Source organism: Pinus tabuliformis, chromosome J, assembly GCF_031772625.1.
Source record: "Pinus tabuliformis cultivar Carrire ecotype Pingquan chromosome J, CPIR1, whole genome shotgun sequence".
Taxonomy (NCBI): Eukaryota; Viridiplantae; Streptophyta; class Pinopsida; order Pinales; family Pinaceae; genus Pinus; species Pinus tabuliformis.
The window spans coordinates 778,699,766-778,725,606 of NC_142295.1; the positions used below are offsets into that span (position 1 = coordinate 778,699,766).

At 37.3% G+C, this 25,841-nt stretch overlaps 1 pseudogene; it reads left to right on the forward strand.

Moving 5' to 3' along the window:
• The first annotated feature begins 4,819 nt into the window (after positions 1–4,819).
• On the forward strand, positions 4,820–24,295 carry LOC149229032 (WD repeat-containing protein LWD1 pseudogene; annotated as a pseudogene).
• The last annotated feature ends 1,546 nt before the right edge of the window (positions 24,296–25,841 follow it).

Genomic DNA, 25,841 nt, shown 5'->3' on the forward strand with positions numbered 1-25,841 from the left:
GTTTGATCTTATTGGTTGACTATCAGTTCCTTTGCAACAGATATCTTCTTTTAGTAGGCCATCTTATCAGCCATCACATCCTCCATTTGATCCATGCCCTACAAGTCGCCCAAACCTCACCTCAATCCTGCCTTAGTTTCCTGCATTTTCCGTAGAACTTCTTCCTCTCTCCTTGAGCAAACCCAATCCTCTTCCTCTCCCCTGGTGATTCTTGGTAGACCCTAGGTGCCCTAACACCTCATTCCAATCTTCATACACCTTTTCCACCCACTCTCACACCCTCAAAATAGTGAAAACTTCTCTCGGCCTCCTCTTGTAGGCCTCCTGTAGTGGCCCTGTTTTCCTCTTGTAGATTACCTGTGTCCTCCTATAGATTTTCTTGTAGGCTTTCTTTTGAAGGCCGAGTGTGGTAAAAGCCTCTAGAAGGCCACCTAAGAGCTCCTAGGACCCATCCACACCATCCTACATCTTCTCAAGTCCCAAAACCGTCCTTCAACACCACCTATTCGCTACCACATTCACTCACAATAAATCACATGCATGTCAATTTCACATAAAAATCCAAAAAGATGTTTTTTGCTTATTTACTTCCAAAAATAGCTCAGTTAGATGTTTTTTACTTCCTTGAGTAGGTAATGGAATTCCTTTCATGGTTCATAGTGCTTTCTGCACAAGTAGGATTAGTTGGTTAAGTAGGGTTTACTAGGTTTGCTTTACATTTCAGTCTTTTTCCTTTCTGCAATTAGATTAGCATCTATAGAGTAATCTTTCTCTCCTTTCATCACATATAGAGCTTCTTCTGGAATCCATAGAATTTGGATTGAGCTCCTAGTGATCTTGCACTAGTTGACCAAGTGACAACCTGTAGTAAGAACTAGTACTTGTGCATACAACAGAGATTCTTCCGTGTTTGTTACGAACTACCAGGTTGATAAGAGTAAAGTAGGTAGCCCAGGAGTTGCAACATTATTGCTGCAATACTGGTGCTCACCACCATTGTATGAGGAAGTAATTTTCACCTTGGCTCCTCTCACATAGCCTTGAAAGTCTGTTGTCTATTCTTTGAGGAGCGAGGAGTGGCTGTAATGTCCCACTACTGGGACTAGTGATTTATGGTGTAGAAATGTGTCTTGGGACTTTTGCTTAATTCAAAAGCCTGTTAAGGCTTGCACATTTGCACACATGTTTTTTAGATGTTTGTAATACTGTGCCTTAAACATTTGTAATGCATTATTTCTTAATCTATACTAAGATATTTTAACTAATTTGGTTATTTTAGTACTTACATTATTGAAGATGTGTTATATTGTTTATCACTATTTTCTCATCCGTGTGGACTACTCTGCAGGACATTAGACAAACCATTATTGTTTATCGGTTATAACGACCGCCACCTCCTTATGGAATACTCTATTGGATGGTGTACATGCTTTCCCTTGCACTTTGGTTTTAACGATTGTCACATCCGCTGTGGACTACTTTGCTAGATGCTAGAAAAACCCTTGTTGGTTCGCATTTGTCTCTCCTTGGGTGGTACTATTACCCCTCATCTAGAGGCTCAATTTACGCTCTCCCTTTACAGTAAGAGAACCCATACACAAGTTACGTTACGCACTCACCAGGAATACTTACCTCGCTTTTTGAAGATGCAAGCATAACACTCTCATGTGCTAAATAAAAAGAGCTAAGGAAAATCTCTAAGATAATGGCAACCAGGCCATCGTACTGGATGTGACTCCTACATGAAACGGTGTGAGGTCTAGTTGGGACTTCATACTAGGAAGATCCCCTGAATGTTGGCGAGTCCAACACCTTCAGCATTTATGGTGCTATAAGGATGGCCACCAGTAGTTTATGGATGAATTTACTACCAACCCCACTCATCTATCATCTGGTCAAGGTAATAACACGTAGTCCCTCTCCCCTATGCACAACTCTAAAGTTGGTTATTCCTCACCTCCCAGACCTAAACAAGAAATATCATATCTGAACATTCATGATGTCTGTCCCATCACCTGTCAATTTTCTAAAGTTGTTGGACTGATCCCAGGAGTGCACACTCTTCCCTATTCGCAAAAGAAGCAAAATACTACTCCCACAAGAGTGGTAGTCTTGTCTGTGGAAGACGAAATCCTCGCCACTCTTGAAGAGCTGGTAGAAGTTGTTGAAAACAAAGAGGAACATCTAGTATTCCAATAGGAAGAAGAAGATAACATATTATTCTTGGGCTCAGGTTCTGGCACAGGCAGTGGAGGGGAAGGTAGCAATGGAGGTGGAGGCAGAGATGAACCAACATATTCAAAGGTCGAATCGTCAGATTAAAAATAAGAGGAGGACAAAGAAGAGGACAACATAGCTGACTAAAATCTGGAATGGATGACCCAACGCCCATTGGCACTCTTGCGTGTCTTCTACAAGATGCCAAGAAACATAGAGAAGATGTTAACAAAGTACGATGCTGACAAGATAATGAAGGCAGAAGATCACTTAGACACGTTCTACCTACATCTGCAGACACTCGAGGTACATTATGACGAAATTTCATGTAGACTGTTTCCATGTACCTTGGATGGAAAAGTTGTTGTATGGTACCACAACCTTCCTGTGAACTCCATTCATAATTGTGAGGTGTTCAAGATAATTTTCCTTCAGAAGTTTACTGAAGAGAAAACCCCTACCATGTTGCTAAAAGAGTTGGGTAGTCTCAAGATGGAGAAGAAACTAAAATTCAAATATTTTAGCTAGAGGTTTAACCATATCTTGAAAAAGTTAACAGTAGACACCAAACCTCATGACTCCATCACTATTGACTACTACATGTCTGCACTTCCACCCAACGTTGTGCAATTCATCAAGCGAGATGCGAAACCAACACTATTGGAAAATTCCCAAGAGGCCACAATTGCTATGGAGAAAGACTTGTGCGCTATTATAGTCATTTTAGATGACGAATCATCTAAGGACTCTAAAGACATGTGGAGGAGGTCTCAGACCACTATGAGTAAGGAAAAGGAAAAGGAAGAAAGTGAGGTTGAGAGCCTTACTCATCTCATGAAATCCTTGACAACCAAAGTTTCTAAACTCAAACAATGGACGAGCAAGACAACCGTGAGTAGTAGGCCTCCTAGGTTCGCGTAGAAGAAGAACATGACTTCAGGAAGTAGGAGTAGAAACCTGACCAAATATACGTAGAGCTCTAACCTTGTGCTCATCTTGGATTAGATTGCGATAGATCATTACTACAAGTTTCAAAGAGAAAAACATTTAGAAAGGACTTTCCCATGATGGAATCAAGGAATGAGAACTCTAGCTGCACAATTGACCAACCAATTTGTGGACAATGAGTAGGCTCAACCCGACGATGAATATGAAGAAAAAAATGTTGCATCTGATGAAGATCTAAGTACTAGGCATGTAATCAACTTGTATCAATGTCCTCGCACTATCCAGAAGATGACCACCAAGAAGCAGCCTCCGAGCGACTCTCTGGCCCCAAAGCAAAAAAATCGATACAACTTGAGAATCCAAGGGGTCCCCACTCTGTTTGAGATACTGAAATAAAAATTAAGATAACATCTACTTAGAGCAGTTGATCCACCAGTCAAATCAACATAGAAAACTCAAAGCAAGTCCGAGAAGACACCTACATCAAAAAGTACATTCGTGAGAAAAAAAGACAAGAGCAGCCCACTTGACAACACGAACACAAGTATACCCCGGACATCTTGGCGAGTCTTCCCACTTTGGACTACAACATTGTTGAACACATGGAAAAGACCTGTGTGAACATATCTATGTATGAGTTAACCAAGATCACCGGTTAGCGGGACATTCTTCTGTGCGCATTGGAGAAAACCTCCATAGACAGTGTTACCTCTTCTAGCAAGGGACCAAGTAAGTCTCCTGAATCAGTCGCATTTGTGCTCAACATGCTCCATATGGAGGAAGAAAACTCACTCTTCCCACCATTTTTTTTATCATTCGAAATATTCAACTTCAATGTTCACAACTTTTTGGTTGACTCTAGCGTGTCAGTCAATGTCATGCCACTTTCCATCGCAAAGAATATCAATGCTTAATGGAGTATCACAACTACGCAAATCATCCAACTTGATAGAATGTGTGTGTCATCCATTAGTGAACTCTGGGATGTGATCATCCGATTATCGTCTGACAAATGAGTTCATCAGTGCATTAACATTGTGATTGTGGACATCCTGGAAGCATATGGATTACTTCTCAACAAAGACTAGTCCAACAAGCTGCAAGGATATTTTTCTACGGAATGATCACACTTATGGATTCTGCACAAGGGCACAAAAAACTAGATCTGGGTGTTGTTAGAAAGATAGATGAAACACAACATGACTCCCTTGGATGGTGAAAACAAGTCACTGGCTTTCTCAGAACGCATGTTGAACAATTTCTTTCTGGAAACAAAGCCGGGTGTTATCTTGCATAACCATCTCCCACCCCACCTGACACATGGTTGGGTCTCCTCCCTTGCCAAACTAGCGAAAATGAAACTTGTACAATACATTGTAATAATAGTAGCAGCAGAGATAGTAGTACTATTGTGGCAAGCCATCCTTTCACAAATAATATGTGGACTTTATACTTTGACGGATCTAAGACACAGGAGGGCTCTAGAGCCAGTTGTGTCTTGACAGAATTGTTGCAAAGGAAACACTTGGTCTCTAGTTGCTTGGAGTTCGAGTGCATGAACAACACCGCTGAGTATGAAGCACTCGTCTTGCGCATACAAAAATCAATTAGCCTCAACATTTTTGTGCTAAAAGTGGTAGGTGACTCACAAATTATGGCGTGTCAGGTACGTAACACTATACACTATGTGCCACCCTGTCTTAAGAGTTATCAATAAGAGGTATGACGACTTATCTCTAACTTCCAAACTTTCAACATTATTTTTGTACCAAGAATGCGTAATGCAACTATAGATTATTTGGAGAATGTAGCTACTAGGATGTCACCATGAAGGGATAGATTTTCTCTTAAAATTTTGCATAAACCATTTGTCTCGGATAGCATCACTAATTTACGTATTTTTTATGATAACCCATAGATACTACATTTCATGGCTAATGTTGATGTCTTCAAGGATGCAACAATAGAAGAAGATGAGCGCGAGCAGTCGCTGCAAGACACAACTGATGAAAGTAAAGGAAACCTCCTCCCCAAGGGTATGGTATCACTTGAGAAGCTATATGACTTGCAGAACTACTTTCAAGGGCCCACGAATGCCAAAACCCATAGTTCAACAATGTTGTACAAACAGGTCAATATGGTAACAGGAAAAGATCTGAAGTTTGTGAATCTTAGTACATGTTGCACACCACAAGAGAGAAAATATTTTTTCTTCCTTTTAAGACAGTACCATGATGTGTTCACATGGATGTACAATAACTTGAAAACATATGACATGTGAATAATTCAGCACATCATTTCAATCAAGGAAGGGGTCGGGTCTTTTCAACAAAACCTAAGGAAAGTGCATCCATCACTTGAGCCCCTCATAAAGAAATAATTGACTAAGTTGTTGGATGCTCAGATCATTTACAAGGTTCGTCATTCCATGCGGGTCCCAAATTTAGTCCATGTTAGAAAGAAGTCCAGGGAGATCCACTTGTGCATTTATTTCTGAAATCTTAACCGTGCCTCAAACAAATATAACTACCCAGTGTCGTCGATGGAACACATATTGCAGACAATATCTTTGGTAGAGATGTTTTATTTTCCAGACTGTTTCTCACGATACAATTAGGTTTTGGTAGCAGAGGTTTAGTCAATTTAGTGTCCTAAATTGCTTGCATGAATTATCAGCCGAGGTTTGTAGACAAATGAAGTGTGGTGCACTATATGTCCTTAGTTAAATTTTCTCTTACTTCGTTGTTTTGTATTTTTATGTTTGTTTGGGGGTTTTTGTTCTTTGATGTCTAAGAATATACAATCTATGAGAGATTTACATGGATCTAATGAGTTTTTAAAGGAAGGATAGGTTCCTAGGTTAGTATAATCTCCTAAAAATGGACCAAGAATCATTTTTAACTAGCTAAGACCTAATAAGAGAAATAGAGCATCTATCTTATATACCATTTAGTCCTAATCCATGGATCTAATTCTTAAAACCAAAATTAATACTGATGTAAAAGGTAATTAAATAATTGCATTCATTTATCCATTCAACCATTCAATTTTGGAACATAATAGAATCAATCTCCTTGAGATTATTTTTTGGAATGTCAAGTGATGCAACTAAGTAATTACCTGAGAATAGAGAAGAGAAGATGACAGTTTCTAAAACTAACAATGTGCTGAGTAAGCTCAATCACTGCATGAATTAGATATTCAACCAATTAAGTTAGAATTGTCATCATTTCAAAATCGTTTTGACAACATCTATTAATAAAACTAATTGATAGTTCTATGCTAAGAAAGTGAGTAATCAAAACAGTAAGAAGCTAAGAAACTGTGTATTCTCATTACTTCATTTTTCATTCAAAAATTTCTCATACAATATCTCAGAAGAATAAGACGTGCACAGTTGTGATTTTTATCCTTACACTATTGGTTACAAACTAAAATGAAACAAAAACTAGAGAAAACAAACTTGTAGAGAACATAGTAATAGAAATTAAAATAAAAACAACAAGTGAGAAACCTCCTTCAGTGCAGGGGCCCTCTGCAACTGACGTGGCTAGATAACAACTAATTAAATATGCACTTTTAAACCACCATTGACAAAATAAAGTTTCTATTATCAACAAAACGAAGTCTGAATAGGGTTTTTAACAAAAGCCTGTAATCCCTTCTAGCTTCTAACTACTTCTCGATATCATTTAACCGATATTTATAGAAAAACAACTGTCTAAGAGAAAATCTTGTTACAGGTGGCTTGATCTAAATCTTTCATGACTATTTATAAGAATACATGCTACAAGTGGCTTAATTTGAATTGTAATGAGACTGTTAAACTTCTGATCAGCTACAGGTGGCCTGATCTACATTAACTCCTCCACTTATGATCAGCTACAAGTGGCTTAATCCACATTAACTCTTCAACGGAATTGTTAGACTCTTGATTAGCTACGAAAGAGAAAATCAAGAGTCCTACTACTATTAGATATCGTATTTGACTCCATCTTTGACCATGACTTTAGGCATGCTTTTCTGTTGATCTGGACCGAGTCAGTAGGATAGAATCCATGTGGAGATGATTTTGGAGATGTCCATGTGGCCCAGTTCTTCATTTGGCACTTGTAACCTACCAAACCATGAGAGTAGCTACGGAACCCACAGTTAGCTGCAAAATAGGCCACATTCTCTAGCTAATTAGCAAAAATCTATTAAAATAGAAAGAACATGAAAGTATAATATGGTGATCATTTTAATGCTTTCCTAAGACAAAATATAGCATTTATCATTGATTGGATCTATAGTCTTGTGAGAAATCAAGAGAAAAAGGTGAGAACAAATGTCAAGGGGAAGGTAATTTTGAGGTTCAACATACCGCCACTGCAAAATCATTGCATGTCCTCATGAAATTTGCCAAAAATGTGAGTTCTTCTTCTCTAATGCATTTGCTCAGACACTTCTACTAGTACATCCAATTTTCTTCTCTTTCTCTTCTTTGAAGTGACTGTCATTCTGGGTTTCTTCATAAGAAGCATGTATTTGAGGTTGATGACTGTTCTGTTCAGACTTCTATTCTTTCTTTTCAACTTCCTATTTTTCTTATACCACAATCCTAGATGTAGAATGGTATTATCATGAATAGTCTTGTCCAATTTACTTTGTTCCTTCAAGGCTTCATTCTCCTTTTTGATATGTCTGTTTAATATCTCTAATTCATAAATTTCATGTTTGAGAGAGTCAATTAGAGGTTCTTGTGGATTGACAGAGGGTTCTGTATTCATTAAGGCACTTTTCTTCTCCATTGATTCTATATAATCATATATTTTTTGTTGTACTGGGTCTATGCCTGGAAATCTTCTTCTTGGGCTACCTTCAAAATGATGGTCAGGAGAATTTTGAGGACTATGTGCAGAAGAGAGCTTAACAAGAGAAGTTTTTGGGGTTTCCTCTTCTAAATTTATGAGCTCTGTCCCATTTTAACGGTGTTTTATTTGCCAACCCTCAGAGTCTAGAGCTTCTTCTAGGTTGTGGATGACTTACATTCTCTTTCTCTGAGACCTTTTTCTCTTTTCTTATCTTTCCTCTTGCTCTGATTTGTTTTCTGATTTCGGTCAGTTCTTCAAATATTAACTTTTCATCATCTTTCTGTGATGAAGACTTAGGTATGTCTTTAATGGTTGCACCAATCTCCTTTATTCTTCTTTTTCTAACGTTGCCTTCATTGGGTGACTCTGGTGCTTCTTGAAAATGATTTCTAATGAGGAAATCCTCCCAGGTATCTCCTATGCATTTTAAAAGAAAACCAATCAGTATCTTTATCAACCCATGATGGTACATGGTTGTGTCTATGAACTATATTTTATTTTGCACATTTGACGTCATCCTTCTTAATCTATTTAGCAGGAAGAAAGGAAGATTGATTTCTCCATTTTCTAGGAAATTCATTAGTAAACGTATATGGTAGACATACATGCACCTGAATATCCCCTCACAGGTGATAAATTTATGTAATATCAAAAGCATACTCCTCCATTTATTTTTAAGAGCTAAAATGGGAATTTATTTTCTAAAAACAAAGACATCCATACCTGGGCTCCTGAGGATTACTTTCCATCATTCACTGTGGAATTCCTTGTTTTTGAATCATCTTTCACCATCTCTTGGAAGTTCTGCATCCTCTGTTATGAACAACTCTATTACTGCACACTTAATATCTCCAATTTCTACCTCTGTACCATCAAAAGATCTAGCAAAATATTTTGTGATCTATTTGTTAAAACCATCAAATTTTTCGATGAATTTGAGCCATCCAGCTTTCTGCAACATCTCCTTGAGGTATGGTTATCCTTCCATATACTTTTCTCCTACCGGTTCTGACCTGACAATGACTCCCATGCTTTCTGCTTTGCAAAATTCCTTAACCTTCAGAATTACCCTTCCTGGTTTATGAAATGCATTGACTGCAAGTATGGTGAAAAGGACTACAGGTTTGCATGAAATAAGTAAAAGGTTTTGGAGAGACGTGGACATATGTCACGTCGTAGTCATGACCGTTAAGAACAATGAGGGAGATAATTATGGACTGTTATGTGACAGAATATGGATGGTGTGGCGGATATGCAGTACGATAGAGATTGCAGTCAAATCAAATGATGATTTGTCATGGAAACATATGAATGCCCATATTATACATACTCTTTGTTCTAACCTTGCTATTTTAAAATAAATTTTTGCACTTTCAACTCTTGGAAATTAACCTCTATGTTTGTTGTTTTCTTTGACGTTGATCCACAGGTACCCTTCTTAGCATATTAGTCCTCAAAATATTCTTCAGTTCCTTGCAATCAACATTTATTTAGAACAGAGCCGTGGAATGAGATATGGTTGCAGAATCAAATTGGCTGTGGAATGGATTTGGCTACAGAACATGATAAACATGAAATATGGCTATGGAACATGGATGTGAAATAAAATAAAAATGGACTGTAATGAAAGGAAAATGGAATATAACAATGAAAGGGAATGAAAGTGAAGTGAGATGAAATAAATTTGCAGATTAGGCATTGCTAATGAATGTAGATTTATGTCACTACTTATTACAGAAAGAAAATAGGAAGTATAGGATGTCAGAAATCTCTGATTTTCACCCTGTATTTCCTGTATAAGTAAGACAATGAACAATTGGTTTTCAGACTTATACATCTTATTTATATTTTTCTATTTTTTTATTTCTTATATATTTATATACAGGAAAACTAAGTTAGTGGAGAAGAAGAATTCTTCTTCACCAACTTCATCTCAGTGTTATCTTGGAAAATTCTGACAAAATCCTCCCTTGAAATTGGCTTATGATATATCTTTAACCGATGACCATTTACAAGAAGAGGTACCTTTCTCTCATCTATTGTCCTTATTCTCAGTACTCCATTATTAAAGACTTCTTCAATCTAATATGGCCCAAGCCAATGAGTCTGAAACTTCAATTGAAAATCTTTGAATTTTGAATCAAACAAAAGTGCCCAATCTCCTGATTGAAACTTCTTCTCCTTGATATACTTATCATGCCATTTAGCCCTTTGATGTTGGACTAAACTGGTTCTTTGAACTACATCTTCATGATTTCACCAAGCTCATTGAGTTGCTCCAATCTATGTTTCTGTGATTCTAATAAATCCAGTCCCAATTGGACTACCATCTTGAAGGTTCTGATTTGAAAATCTATAAGGAATAGGACTTGCTTCCCATAAACAAGCTCATAGGGAGTATGTCATGTTTTGTTCCTCCATGTAGTTTTGTAGGCCCATAAGGCTTTAGGAAGCCTTTCTGCCCAATCTCTTTTGTGTAGATGCATAGTGTTAGTGAGAATTCCTTCAATCACCTTATTGGTAGATTCAACTTAACCGTTTGCTTGTGGATGGTAAGGAGTATAATTCCTATGTTTTATCTTGTATTCTTCCACAAGTCTTTCCACCATTTTAGATGTAAATTGAGATCCTTGATCTGTCACTATTTCTCTTGGAACTCCGAAACGAGTTAAGATGTCCTCAAAAATAAAATTAACTATAGATTTCTCATTAGAAAAATGATCTGAAATGGATCTTAAACCCTCTAAACCTCTAAGTCTTCAAATATCGGAAAACACTATCGCATGGAAAAAATACTAAGAATTGGTGGAAACATAGTTAAGCATAGGTTCAAATGGCACTGCACAGGAGCCGTCGGATCATGCTTATCAACGGCCTAGATTGAATCGGCAATATAGCATTGGGAGAAAGCAATCATTGTGTTCAGGCCTCAGCCGTAAGGGAATTTCGATTGTGGTTAGCGATATGACATGGACCATGGATCGAGTGCACAGATCAAAGGTGGGGATAAATGATCAATATCGCATCGTAATAAACTAAAGGGATGACTTAACATAGGCAGAGGGCTTTTAGCGAACCCGAAGGAGTTATGAAATAAAACAACGAAGGATTGAGTTTCGTGGTAAGCGGTATTTTGGGCAGCCTTCAGGCGGTAAGTAGTATTAGAGAGGCTCTACCCGATTACATACACTAGTAGACACGTCGCACACCACAGGAGAGAGAAAACCACTTTTTCAGGCGGGTAATCTCTGTGCAAGTGGGCCACCCGAAATGATCGTCAATCGTTAGATTGAAGATTGCAGATCAACGGCGGAGGTCGCATCGCAATATCACATCGCAACAATATATGGGAATGGACCATGGCCCATGGAAATATAAAGGGTCGATATGTGATACGTCGATATCGATGATCGGCGATCGTTGAGTGGACTGGAAACAACACAAAGACCTGCAATATGCAACATGCGATAGAACCAGACCCGATAAGGATTATAGGTTAGATTTAAATATATTTGAAGTCCGTTTTTTGCAGACTTCTTTGTATTTTCCCATGTATTGATGTTTGACCCGTAGCCGATGCGAATTGTGATTGCGATCAAGGTGGACCCGATGGGGTTTATAGGTGCGACTGTATGAAATTATAAGCTGGCTAATAAGCATTTTTCCTATGCATTTATGTGTATTTCTCTGTGTAAACAGAGAAGTGATTCTATCGGGATTTTCACCCGTGCTGGTCCTTTCCATTTGAAAACAGGTGGCCACCGTACCTTAGAGCGTTTTCGCAATGATTGTTTAACGCTCAACAGGGATTCGAATGGATAGCGGCCGAGAGCTAGAGAGCCCAAAAGGGAATGCAAACCGGTAGCATCAATAGGCTTAAAAGCCATGCAATGGTCGCAAAAAAGGGAGGTCAGTGGAAGATAGTCACAAAAAGACAGTTATTCAGTCAAATTGAGGAAGATTGAATAGAGGAACAGGATAGAGGGAGAGTCTATGCACTCTTTTAGACTCGAGGTTTTCGAGCAGATCCCTCTTTGATGTCACTATAGTTGAGAATCTGTTTTTGAGCTCACTCTTGTAATAGTGTTCTTAAAGACTTAATATAGAGGTCAACACTGAAAGCTAGACTAGGAGACATAGCCAGGAAGTCTGGTGAACTCCTTGATTATTTGTTGTGTTGATGTGTGTCTGTTATGTTTTCTAACTACTCATTGTCTATATTATTCACAATCTTTTCGATTCGTTTCACTAAGTAATATAGGCATTCCTACACATGAGTCTATAATACAATAATATTGATTTAAGATCTCATTTTCAAATCACATAAGGTAATGTTTTAGCTTCTACCCATTGGGTAACATAATCAGTGCATACCAAAATATACTTCTTTTGTTTAGATGGAGGATTAATTGGTCCAACAAAATTAGAGGCCCATTTTTCAAAAGGTTCAATGAGAACCTGAGTTTGTAGTGGCATTTCATGTGAAGGAGAAGGTTCCCCTACCCTTTGACAACTATCACACCTTTTGACATACTCTTTGGCATCTATGAATATGGAGGACCAATAATATCCTAAATGAATGATTTTATAGGTTGTCCTCTTGTCAGCAAAGTGTCCACCACAAGTTTCATCATGGCATGCCTTAAGAATTTCAAGCATTTCATCTTCTCGAACACATCTTCTGATCATGAGATCTGGACTTGTTTTATACAATTCATTAGTAATCCATGAGTAATTTGCACTTGTTTGAATGAGTTTTCTTTTCTCCTTAGGAAATAGATGTGAAGGTAATTTTCCTGTGACTAAGTAATTAGCAATATATGCAAACCAAGAGGTTTGACTACTTACTGCAAAAAGATATTCATTAGGAACTTTATCTTCAACTGGAGTGTTATCTTTGGTATTTTGATTTCTAGACAAGAAATCAGCAACTGTATTTGTTTTCCAAGTCTATCTAAAATAGTGATGTTGAACTCTTGCAGGAGTAATAACCATCTTGTAACTCTGCCATTAGTAATCAGTTTATTCATTAAGTATCTAATTGCAGAGTGATCTATATGAACAAAGGTTTCATAGCCTATTATATAATGTATGAACTTGTTGATAGCATGAACAACAACTAAGAATTCCTTTTCAGTTACAGTGTAATTTAACTCAGCGGGAGTCAAATTCTTGCTTGTGTAGTAGATGGCATAAGGGATCAAATATTTTTTTCCTAATATAGCTCCCAGAGTTGTATCTGAAGCATCTATTGAAATATGAAAAGGTAGTTTTCAATTTGGACCTCTTAAGATGGGTGCCTCAGAAATTTTTGCTTTCAAAGTCTCAAATGTCAACTCACAGTTAGGATTCCAATTGAATTCACAATCTTTGGTGAGAAATTTGAAGAGTGGTGATGCCATTTTAGTGAAATTTTCTATAAACCTTCTATAATACACTATGAATCCTAGAAAACTTTTGACATCCTTTTGACAATTTGGAATTGATAATTTAGAGATGACTTCAACTTTAGACTTATCAACCTTAATTCCATCTCCTGAAATGTGATGTCCTAAGACAATCCCTTCTATAAACATCATAAAATATTTTTCATGACTTAGTGAAAGGTTTTCTTCCTTACATATTTTAAGAACTTTTTCCAAATTTTCTAATGCTTCCTCAATTTATTCCCATAAACTGTAAAGTCATCCATATATACCTCTACACAATCATGTATCAAATCAAAAAAAATTCATGGTACTGCTCTTTGCAATGTTCCAGTTGCATTGCATAATCCAAAAGGGAGTACTTGGTAGGCATAAGTTCCCCATGGGCAGGTGAATGTGGTTTTATCTTGATCTTTAGGTGCTACCTGAATCTGATTGTAACCACTAAAACCATCCGAGAATGAGAATTATTTCTTAATTGCTAATGTATCTAATACTTTATCTATAAAGGGAAAAGGAAAATGATCTTTCAGGGTAGCTAATTCAATTCTAAATAATCAATACATACCCTCCATTTACCATTCTTTTTAGGCACAATCACTAGAGGAGAAACCCACTAGCTATCTAAAATTGGGTAAATAAAATTTACATTTAGTAATTTTTGCAACTCTTCCTTCACAATTTCCCTAAGATTTGGATTCATCCTTCTTTGAGGTTGTCTGATAGGTTTACAATTTTCCTTCGTGTAGATGTGATGTATACAAGTATTAGGACTAATTCCTTTAATGTCAGTGTATTCCCATGCATATGCAGAAGAATGTTGTTGTAAAGTTTTGATTAGCTTTTCCTGTTGTAATTTTTCCAAGTTATTGTTTATGTTCAATTTTTTCCCTGGAAAGATTTCAACTGTAGAGCTACCAAATTCTTCCATAGAATAAAGAGACATCTGCCTAGATGACAAATATTCAATATTAGATTTTTCTTGAAACTGATCATGTTCATATTCTAGAGATGGTTCAAAATTTGTCCATTGTATTTAAGATTTGACTATCTTCACTAATGGTTGAAATAGTAAAGAGAGGCTGAATATCATTTTCATAATCATTCCATTCTTTGTCATCTATCTCTGTGAATGCTCTCGCTAGAGGATATAAAGTGAATTTATTAGTTGAATTACCATTAGAGATATACATATCACCAAATCTATAGCTAATGAAAGCATCAGCTGTAGCCAGCCAAGGTATTCCTAATATAAGTGGATGTCCTCCTAGATTTCTCTTTGGGGTTAGGATCATAAAATTAACAGGGCATTCCCAAGAGTCTAAGGATACTAAAATGTCTTCTAACACACCATCTGGTTTGATTACAGATCTATCTGCCAATTGCAGTAATGTAGGTGTATAAAGAAGATTGGGAAGTTTGAGCTGTTCCATGGTTTGTTTTCTCATGATGTTTATTGTTGCTCCTAATTCAATCAGTGTATTTGGGATTTCAACTCCATTGATATGTGCTTTTACAACTAGACTTCTTGGATCTACATATTTTTGTATGGCAATTTTTCCCATCATTATGTCTGCTACTTTTCCTGCTAGCTAAATTCTTTTTACTTCTTTTGTTTTTCTTCCTAGTTTCTTCATGCTCAACTCTTTAATTGTTTTATCTAGAATTGGAATCTCCTTAATGGCTTGTAAAAAAGGGATTTTCATACAGAAATTTTTCAATTCATCTAGAAAATCATAATTAGGCAACATAATATGCTTTTCTACCCCTCTATCAACTTGTAATCTTTATGGAAAGGGAGGTGTAGAAGTGGATATTAGTTGCTATTCTATGATAGGAGTTGATTTTATTGGTTCTTTCTATTTTTCATTTTTAGTATTCTGGTTTTAAGGAGATGTTCCTTCAAAACTTTTATTTTGCTGTAGAGAATTTTCCTCAAAATTGTCTTGTTCTTGAATAACCACAGAAGGCTTTTTCTTTTCTAATATCCTACCAGATCTCAATTGGACATCATTGAGACCTAATGGAGTGATCATGTAAGTTGGAAATTGTTGTCCTTCCACCATATAGGTATTCTGAGGATTTTTATTATTCGGGTTAGGCAATGGTTGGGTAGGTAACTGATTTGGTCTTTGTGGAAATGGCAGTGAAAGTTGAGGGTTTTGGTTTTGAAGTTGGGGTTGTTGATTTTGTTGAGGAATTTATTATGGAGGATAGTTTGGATATGATGGAGGATATTGATAGTATGGAGAGAATATTCCATAAGGATTCTGCATTCCTTGAGCCTAAGGTTGAGTTTGAGATTGAGATTGAGGCCAAGATTGTTGCCAAGAATTCCAATTTGGACGGGGCTGCATATACATTTGGTTGTTAAAACCCTGATTTTGTTGCCCTTGGCAAGGTCTTCTAGAGACAAAGCAAAGAGACTCTATTGGATTTTAAATTGTTTCCTCTTGAAAAATAGTCTTAAGACCAGGGATTGAAGGACAACTTTTGGTCTCATGGTTTTGTAAACAAATCACACAAGTATGTATGACTTTTGCATCTAAAGGGCATTCTCTTAAAGCATGCTTCTTTCTGCATTTGGGATAGAAAATAGCCAGAGCATCAGTCTCGGTTTTCTGCTTGTTTTGTAACTTAAGGGTGTATATCTGTTCACTAAGGTTCCTTAGAATATCTGCTTTAAATTCATCAAGCATGTTTCCAATTTCGGTCGTACTCACTGATCCAGTTGCAGATTTATTCACCATAACAAGAGAAGGATCTCTTGGACCTTTCCCAGTTTTTGATTTTCCTCTTGAGAGATGAAAACATAATTCTCCAATGTCACTTAATGGGAGTTGAGAGATATCTCCCTTCCCCATCATGTTAAGGATATCTATCCACTCATCTCTAATGGCTTTTAATAAAAGATCTTTTAAAGTATCATGATATAAGTTATCCATTTTTTCTCTTTTGAAGTTATAGTTGAATCTCTCAATTAAATCCTCTAAATTTTCATCCTCTCTTTGCATCATTTTGAACACTTCATCCTTGTGATTGATAGGCATGCAATAATCCAAATACCTGTCCAAAAACACTTTCTTTATGTCATTCCATGTTCTAATGGACTGAGTGACCAATCCCATGAACCATTTTAAAGCATCTCCTTTCAACGTTGAAGGGAATAATTTGAGTTCTTGAGAGTCTTGTAAATAATCATAAGTTCTCCACAAGACTTCAAATTCAAATAAGAAGGTTTCAGGGTCTTCACTTTTTAATCCATGAAAATTTGGGAGGACAGAAGGTGAAATATTTTTCATTGTGGCATCTGTTTCTTCATCAACTATAGGGAATCCAAAAGAATTATCAACTTCCCTATTTCCTCTACCTCTTCCATTATTTCCTCTGCCTTCTCCATTATTTCCTTCACCTCTTCCTCTACCTCCTCCTCCTCAAAACAATGAGAATTCTCCGTCCTCTCCTTCTTCTGCCATTATATTTTCTTCAGAGTCAATATAAGATTCAATCTGCAAGGTTAGTTACTCTTCCTCTAGTTCCTCTATTAATGGTATGTGGAAGAGAGGTTCTACTTCTTCTTCTCCACTAGGTATTCTTAATTCTTCAACTAAAATATATTCCCCTGTGGAGGTGAAAAAGGCTACTCCTATTGGAGATCCAAGATTTTCCTCCTCTAGGATTGCCTCAATAGATGAAGTAGGATATCCTCTTGATTGAATTTCTGACCTTAGGACTTCAGGAGGTCTATGGCTAGGAATATGAGCTTGAGATGGAGGTGTATCTCTTCTGAGTCTTGGTGGAGTAGGTGGTGTCATAGGAATTGAACTTCTGCCTCTAGCTATAAAACTACCCCTAGAGTCTCTTTCTCTCCGCATATCGATTTTTTTTTTGAATGTAAGAGATAAGGTTACCTAATTACACTTCCCCGGCAACGACGCCAAAATGTTTAGTCAATTTAGTGTCCTAAATTGCTTGCCTGAATTATCAACTGAGGTTTGTAGACTGATGAAGTGTGGTGCACTATATTTGCTTAGTTAACTTTTCTTTTACTTCGCTGTTTTGTATTTTTATGTTTGCTTTGGGTTTTTTGTTCCTTTATGTCTAAGAATATACAATCTATGAGAGATTTACATGGACCTAATGAGTTTTTAAATGAAGGATAGGTTCCTAAGTTAGTTTAATCTCCTAAAAATGGACCAAGAATCATTTTTAACTTGCTAAGACCTAATAAGAGAAACATAGCATCTATCTTATCTACCATTTAGTCTTAATCCATGGATCTAATTCTTAAAACCAAAAGTAATACTGATGAAAAAGGTAATTCAATAATTGCATTCATTTAGCCATTCAACCATTCAATTTTGGAACATGATAGAATCAACCTCCTTGAAATGATTTTTTGGGATGTCAAGTGATGCAACTAAGTAATGACCTGAAAACAGAAAAGAAAAGATGACCGTTTGTAAAACTAACAATGTGATGAGTAAGCTCTATCACTACATGAATTAGATATTCAACCAATTAAGTTAGAATTGTCATCATTTCGAAATGGTTTTGATAACATCTATTAATACATCTAATTGATAGTTTCGTGCTAAGAAAATGAGTAATCAAAATAGTAAGAAGCTAAGCAATTGTGTATTCTCATTACTTCATTTTTCATTCAATCATTTCTCATAAAATATGTCAAAAGAATAAGACTTTCATAGTTGTGATTTTTATCCTTACACTATTGGTCACAAACTGAAATGAAATAAGAACTAAAGAAAATAAACTTGTAGAAAATAGAGTAATAGAAATTAAAATGAAAACAAGAAGTGAAAAACCTCATTCAGTGTAGGGGCCCTCTGCAACTAATGTGGCTGGATAACAACTAATTACAGATGCACTTTTAAACCACCATTGACAAAACAAAATTGGTATTATCAACAAAACGAAGTCTGAACAGTATTTTTAACAAAAGCCTATAATCCCTTCTAGCTTCTAACTACTTCTCGGTCTCATTTAACCGATATTTATAGAAAAACAACATAATTGTCTAAGAGAAAATCTTGTTACAGGTGGCTTGATCCAAATCTATCATGACTATTTATAAGAAGACATGCTACAAGTGGCTTAGTTTGAATTGAAATGAGATTGTTAAACTTCTGATTAGCTACAGGTGGCTTGATCTTCATTAACTCCTACACTTCTAATCAGCTACAAGTGGCTTAATCTGCATTAACTCTTCAACAGAACTATTAGACTCTTGATTAACTATGAAAGTGAAAATCAAGAGTCCTACTGCTACTAGATAACATCTTTGACTCCATCTTTGACCATGACTTTAGACATGCTTTTATGTCGATCTGGACTGGGTCATTTGGATAGAATCCATGTGGAGATTATTCTGGAGATGCCCATGTGGCCCAGCTCTTCATTTGACCCTTGTAACCTGCCAAACCATGAGAGTAGCTATGTAACCCACAGCTATAAAATAGGCTAAGTTTTGTAGCTAATTTGCAAAAATCTATTAAAATAGCAAGAACATGAAAATATAATATGGTGATCATTTTAATGCTTTCCTAAGACAAAATCTAGCATTTATCATTGGTTGGATTTGTACTCTTGTGAGAAATCAAGAGAAAAATGTGAGAACAAATGTCAAGGGGAAGGTAATTCTGAGGTTCAAGACAGTGCCTAATAGACTTAAGACCACATTTCGTACCAAGTGGGGTACATTCTCTTACCGTAGAATGTAGTTTGGGTTGGTAAATGGAGCTACATTTCAGAGCACAATGGACATTGCTTTTCATGGGCTCATTAAATAGAGCATAGTGTTCTACCTCGACGATGTGATAGTCTTCTCTAGACAATGGTCAAACCATCTCCACCATCTTAAGAAGATATTTGAGTGATGTTGGAAGTATAGGATATCCTTGAATCCAAATAAGAGATTCTTCGTAGTGTCCGAGGGTAACCACCTTAGGCACATCATTGCTAAGAGTGGGATCAAGGTAGATCTAGATAGAGTTCAAACCATCATGCAGATTCCTTACCCTGTAAACAAGAAAGCTATGTAGTCCTTCCTGGCAAACATCAACTTCCTCAAAATGATCACCTCTGATTATGCACAGATTGTCAAACCCATTCAAGGGATGACCAAGAAGGATGAATTGTACAGTTGGGGAAAAAGGAAAAGGAAGCATTCACCCAGATCAAGAAAGCTATAAAAGAGGCATTTGCATTGTACAACCCAAACTTTAACAAGGATTTCTTTCGCTACATGTTTTCTTCCAACACTTCTCTTCTTGTTATGCTCACTCAGAAAGACGAGCTGAACAACAAATGACCCATCTCTTTCATGAGCGCGAGCTTGCAAGGACCTGAACTAAACTATCCCGCCATGTTCAAAAAATCATATGCAGTATGCAAGGCAGTTAAACACTTCAAACCCTACCTCTTGAAAAATCATTGCATTGTCTTTGTACCTTACCAAGCAGTCAGATCACTACTTGTTCAGCAAGAGCTCAGTGAGAGAAGAGTGAACTGGATGACAAGACTACAAGAGTATGATCTTGACATAAATCTAGTTCACACCATCAAGGGAAGCAAAAGTAGTGGATGCACAAGAGGAAGAAGAAGAGCTCTCCGTCTGGGAGGAAGAAATTTAAATGTATAATGTTGAGCGAACCCCCCCCCCCCCCCCCCCCATTTCACATGGAAAATATTGGTACACAGACGTGCACCAACACCTTGAGCATGGCACCATGCCCTCTCATTTCTCTGTGTGGAAGAAGAGGGAACTGTGACAAAAACATCTATCTTACTAGTTGGTGCATGGAGTGATTTACAGAAACCGCCACAATGACATTTTTCTTAGGTGCGTGGATGCATAGGATTCAAAAAGGGTGTTATGTGATCTCCATGATGGACCAGTCAGGGGTCATTTCGTGGGAAACACAATAGTGCACAAGGTCATGCGGGCCAGTTTCTACTAACCTACATTATTCAAAGATGCACATGCCTATGCCTGCAAGTGTTTGGTCTGTCAGAGATGTGTTGGTAGAAAACAAAGGTCATCAGCCCCACTATAGCCTATTTTAGTAGACGAACCATTCCAATAGTGGGGCTTGGAAATCAGTAGGGATGTTTTCCCACATTCATCAAAACAACACCGCTACATCTTAACTTATACAGATTATTTTACGTGGTGGACAGAAGTAGTTCTGTTGAAGCAAGTGAATGACTAGGAAGTCATCAGCTTCCTAAAGAAGAACATCATTTATAGGTTTAGCATTACTATATCACTTTTATTTTACAATGCAACATACTTTTCTTCGTTAAATATTTATGAGTTTGCATTGCAAATTGGTATTATGTTAAAGCATTATGATAACTACTACTCAGAGGGAAATGGTCTTGCTGAGTTCACAAACAAAAACCTTACTGCATCATAAAAAATACCATTTACTCTGAATAATGAAACTGCCACTCCGATCTAGCGAATGCTCTATGGACTGACCAAGTCACACTTAATCCCTCTCTAAATACTTCCCCCTACTTCTTGGTATATGGAAAGGAAGCCATCCTCCCACCGAACATCTACTTTCCTACTCTCCAGTTGTCCAAAGAATCTCAAGGGAAATCCTGTCTATTAGTTCAGCGTAGGATGGACACATTGGACAAGATATAGGAAAAAAGGGTGAAAGAAAAATAAAATTTTACACTTCACCCGAACCATATCAAGAGATGGTTCAATAGAAATTATATAGCGAGTACCAACTTCAATGTGGGTGACTTAGTCTTAAAGTGGGATAAACCCAACTAAGACAAAGGAAAACACACAAAGTTTCAGTCCCTGTGGATTGGCCCATTCACTATTCACGATAATCTTGGCCAACACACATATCATCTAGAATCACTTGACGGGAAGATTGACACTCTCCCTATTAATGGCCAAGAATTAACATATTATTTTCAATGATCTGGGGCCACACCCCGCATTGTGTACATAGTCCTTTCATTGTTGTTCTGTTATTTGCTTTGCTATTTTTATTTGCTTTATTTTTTTGTTGTTTTCTTTGCTATTTTGCTTTAATTTGATGTTTTGTTTCTTTTTTTTGTAAATAATTTTTGTCTCACACTACGTTCTGGCTGAATTTCAAAGAGGCTTGTCACACTGCAACGCTTGGCCAGTCCTATGTCCGTATTATTTGTGCTAGTTTGTAACGTTTGGCTGATGATGTCTTGACGGAAAAAATGATCTACTTGTAAGGAATTTTTTGTTCAAACCATGAACTCATGTCCAGTATGGGAAACCTCATGCCTATACAGAGTTTTCTGCTCTGTGTTCAAGCTTATCCAACTAGTAGAAATGGAGGAGGGAAAAATCTAAATGAGAAAACCTGAATCAGAGACATTTACATGCTTCTTTGAAGGAACAACCTCCTCTGCTCTCAATAAATTGATATCCCTCTTCCTCCCCAAGAACAAATAAGTGTCTATGCACAGTCCTCTTTCAAAAATAAAAAAGACAAAAGAAGAGAAACGCTTCTTGCGTTGAGAGGTGAATAAAGAAACTCCAGTTGGGCACTGTCCAAGCTCGCTGATAGTGGAGCAATGTTTATGTTCTTGCATGACTCTGCTAGGGTACTACCCAGGCCTGCTGGAAGTGGAGAAAAACCAAATATGAAAAGATATACTCTCAAAAATTTAAGCTTGCAAGCCAAATTACCCTTCCTGGTTTGAAACACTATAATCTAGGTGAATTTTGTGTTGTCTTCAACTGATTCGATACAAGGTGAACTATGTATGTCCATGGGGCAAGTGGGGAAGCCGAAGTAAACTGCACAAAAAATCAATACTCTCGAAAAGGCCAAGTCCCTACGTTGAAAATGAACCAAAACTGAGAAGTTGGTTTTCAACTGGTGTGTCGCCAAGTTTTGTAGTGACTGTAACACCCTCCAAAATTTTGGCTTACATCCAAATTTCAGAGCCCTCCTTGGTTTTTCCTTTGATGGTTGCAAGCACTTGAGCTCACCCCATGAGCTCTTGTGAAGTCTTTTTCCCATTTTGCTTGTTTGACAAGAGGTCATATTTTGGCATATTGATTGTTTTGTCATGCTTGTGATCTTGTTCTGGTGAGTTTGAAGGTTTGTCTTTGTTTTTTTGGGTTGCCTTTGCTATGTAAACATCTGTCGTACTCACACACAAAGTTGTAAGCATTGTCACACAAGTGTCGTCACGGTCATTGATCCAAATGGAAATTCACCCATGATGTTTAACCATGGTAATTTAACTAAAGGTTATAAATAAATCACCCATGGTATTATCTGCCCATGGTATTTACCCATAGTAATGTAACTAAAAAAAGGTTATAAATAACGAGCCTCTTTTTGTAAGAGGGCATATTTTACAGCACAATGTAGTTGAAAAAATCATTTTTTTTATCTAATAAAAGGTTAATTCCTAATTTATTTTCTGGTTTGGTTTACTTTTGCTCTTTTTCGGATGTGGAAATTACTCTGATCTTGGTCCCCCAAGATTTGGATCAGTGGTATCAGAGCGGGTTATGAATCTATGGGAATCATGGTTTTAAGGGTTTAAAACATATGTAACCAATACTTTACTGTGAGATAATCAATCTCATGCAAAGTTGTGGCATCTTTTTTTTTTCAATGATGGCATATGCCTCTCTGTCATTGGGAGAGTGCTAGTTAGGAGGGGGCTAGGTTTTATGTGATTTGAAGTCCCATTTCAGTCATCATATTTTTGTATTTTCTTGTTCTACATTCATGAATAATTCAAAGGAATCTGATTATTTGAGGCTCACCCTCTCTCCGTAGGGGTAGTGCCACTCCTCATATTCTAACAGAGATCATTCTATGTCTTCCCCACACACCAAAATCACCATCAATGGTCCATTGTGTTGGTGAACCATGATTACACAAAGCATGCATGAAGGGTTTCTTGGAAACCCTACCTAGCGTGAAACGCATCTGTAGGTTTGTATACACATCACAAAACTATTAATAAATGCACACAAACTCATTATAATACTTAGCCATGATAATGCAGCTAGAAAGCAAAAAATCTAAGAAATTTGGAGCAACACAAGTGTTCGGATATCTATGCATATGAGGCACCATGGAACATATATGACATGAACTAGAGCATTCACAAAGACAATAAGTATCATCTAGGGATAGCGAGTATGGTGGACTAGCACTATAGCAACAGAGTGGAGATCATTTAGTTGGACAATGACAGGGGAAACATAAAGGCTGACCCCAACCTTTCGTTTGAACATCTGTACCCAAACACTAAGATGATGTTCATACCTGATAAAGAATGCCAAAAACCAGACCTCCTAGCCACCTCAGCCGACTATCTCTCCATATGGCACATTTCTGACATCTGTGTTGAGGAAAAGAGCCACTTGAACAATAACAAGAATAGTGAGTTTTGCATCCCTCTCACTTCCTTCGATTGAAACGAATAGGAACCAAAGAGGATCGATACCACCTTCACCATTTGAGACATCGATAAGAATATTGTTGACACCCAGTTGATTTCCCATGACAAGGAGGTATACGAAATTGCCTAGGGGGTGCCAGTGTCTTTGCCTCTATTAGCGCAGATGGGTTTGTGAGGTTTTTTTTATTATTTGAGGGACAAGGAGCACTCTACAATTATACATGAGATCTCTCAGCCCGATGCTCCCCTAATCAAATTGGGATGGAACAAACAGACCCCAGATACATGGCTACCATAAGACAATCTCACTATGGGAAGATAATCACCCGGAACATGATAAAAATGCATCATGCTAGACTAGGAGGTTTTGAATTTGATTTCATCCCATCCTGAGTGAATTGTCAGAATAGGTACACTGATAGATCATGGCAAGATGACGAATGAGATGAAGAAGGGGCACACATGCTAGAAGATTTGTTTGTAGTTGGATGGACATACCAAGCATATAAAGAAACAAGTGAAAGGAACACATGCATTGAGCCATCATGCAAGACCAAGACCATTGAAGACCCCATAGCACTATGCCATGCGAAGGAGAAGACAAAACACGCCAAGATTACATCCATCACTCAGCAGTGCAGCAACTTCACATCGACACCATAGTAAGGCAATACATGTCAGCAGTGTCATGTCGCGTTGTGTCATGAGCTATCTTGGCCACATCACCACTATGGGCCATATCCATTGTAACTGAATTTAATGTAAAATGAATTCCAATGGATGCACACAAGTAGTCAAAGAGTCACGTCAGTTGAAAATTCATGGGAAGTTGAACAATCACGAGGGTTGTCCAATAGTCACAAGGGTCAAGCATCAACCTTGGCTATATATACCCCTCCCATTGTATGAGGAAGGAATTTTTACCTTGGCTCCTCCCACGTAGCCTTGAGATTTTGTAGTTTGTTCTTTATGGAGCCCAGACTTTCTCCAATGTCCCACTATTGGGACTAGTGATGTATGTTGTACATATGTGTCTTAGGGATTTTGCTTAATTCATAAGCCTGTTAAGGCCAACACATTTTCAAATATGTTTTGTAGATTTTTGTAAGAGTACTCTTTAAACATTTGTAATGAATGTTTTCTTAACCTATACTAAGATAGTTGAACTACTTTGGTTATTTTAGTACTTACATTGTTGAAGATGTGTTATATTATTTATCACTATTGTCTCGTCCGTGTGGACTACTCCATAGGACATTAGATAGACCAGTCTTGTTGATTTGTTATAAGGACCATCACCTCCATGTGTACTACTCTACTTGATGGTGTATGTGTTTTCCCTTCCACTTTGGTTTTAATGATTGTCGCATCCACTTTGGGCTACTCCTCTGGATGCTGGATAGACCCTTTTTTGTTCAAGTGTGTCTCTCCCTGGGTGGTACTATTACCTCTCATCTACAGGCTCACTTTATGCTTTCCCTTTACAGTAAGAAAACTTGTACATAAGTTATATTACGCACTCACCAGGCATACTCACATCGCTTTTTGAAGATACAAGCATAACTCTCTTGTGTGCTGAATAGAAAAAGCTAAGGCAAATCTCTAAGATAATGGCAACTAGCCCATCATACCAGATGGGACTCCTACACCAAACGGTGTGAGGTCTAGTTGGGACTTTATACTAGTGAGATCCCCTAAATTTTGGCAGCTCCATCATCATCAAGAGAATCCAAATAGTTGATGCAATGTACCATGTTTGACGAATGGAACCATCCCCATATCCGACATATGGTAAGGGTGACAAAAACATCTATTGAAAGAGAGACATGTATGACACAAATACCCATTTAAAATCCAAAAATATGAAGACACACCAAAAGAAGAAAAACTTATATATACATAAAATTAAAAAGTGGATGCCGAGTAGAACACTAAGCGA